Source organism: Marmota monax, unplaced genomic scaffold, assembly GCF_021218885.2.
Source record: "Marmota monax isolate L192 unplaced genomic scaffold, Marmota_monax_Labrador192_F-V1.1 WCK01_AAM20220418_F8-fsc00257, whole genome shotgun sequence".
In the NCBI taxonomy this organism is placed as follows: domain Eukaryota; kingdom Metazoa; phylum Chordata; class Mammalia; order Rodentia; family Sciuridae; genus Marmota; species Marmota monax.
Window position 1 is genome coordinate 1830036 of NW_026692693.1, and position 1173 is coordinate 1831208.

The window sequence follows — 1173 nt, forward strand, 5'->3', positions numbered from 1 at the left end:
GGTCTCTGTAGGGACTGTGGTATGTTCCTTGTGAAATTAGGCCTAAGTTTAAGCATGCAAAAACAACTATATCCAAGGGCCCTTTAGGAGAAATCAGAGAAATATATATGTACTGAAATACCTCCCATAATTATTTGGTCAGATTTCTTTGATGCTGCATAGGATTTATTACTTAGCTTGCCCCACAAAGCTCCAAAGTGCTGGTTTTCTAGGATCAATAGTTCTCTAATCAGGTAGGGTTAGGTTTAGGTTTAGGGATAAGGCTATGGCTAGGATTAGAGGTAATGTTAGGATTAGAGTTGGTTTCGTACAAATTTCTTTGATACTGGGCAGGATTCATCTTTTATCTAGCCTTAGTATGCTCCCAAGTTTTGGGCTTTCTCAAAGCAATGGTTTGTTATCATGAACACTTTGCATTTTAAGGTTTCACTTCATTTTGACCTATATGGGTAAATGGAAATGGAGGTGGAAATCAAACAGGCAGCCCTTCCCCTAAACCTAACCCTAACCCTAGCCCTAAGACTAATTCTAACACTCACCCTAGCCCTATTCCTAGTTCTAGCCCTATGCCAGACCATAACCAAAACACTAGCCCTAACCTTATCCCTAACCCTAGCCATAGCCCTAACCCTAGAATTAATCATAACCCTAAATCTAACCTTAAGCCTAAACTTACACTATCACTAGCAATAACACTAACATTAATTGTAAAACTACCCTTTACTTTTGCCTTAGCCCCAAAACAAACTCGAGTCATAGCACTAACCTTGAACCTTAAGCTAAACCAAATCCTTGCCCCTCATCTAGCCTTAAGCCTACCCCTAATTCGAGTCCCATCCCTAACCCTAAAACAATCCCTGCTCCTGATTCTGACACTAATACTAACCCTACTTCAAAACATCACCCTAAACCTAAACCTAATCCTAAATCTAGATTTAGCCATAATGGTAACTCTAAAACTAGCCCTAATCATAACCCTAGTTCTTATATTAGCCATATCCCTAACACTATCCCTAACATAACCCAAAACCCAGCCCTAATCTGAGACACAACCATAGCTTTAACTCTAACACTAATTCTAAACCTAGCCCTAACCCTTACCCTAAACCTAATCCTAACTTTAACCCTTGCACTATGTTTAAACCTAATCCTAAACTTAGCCCTAAAAGTAAC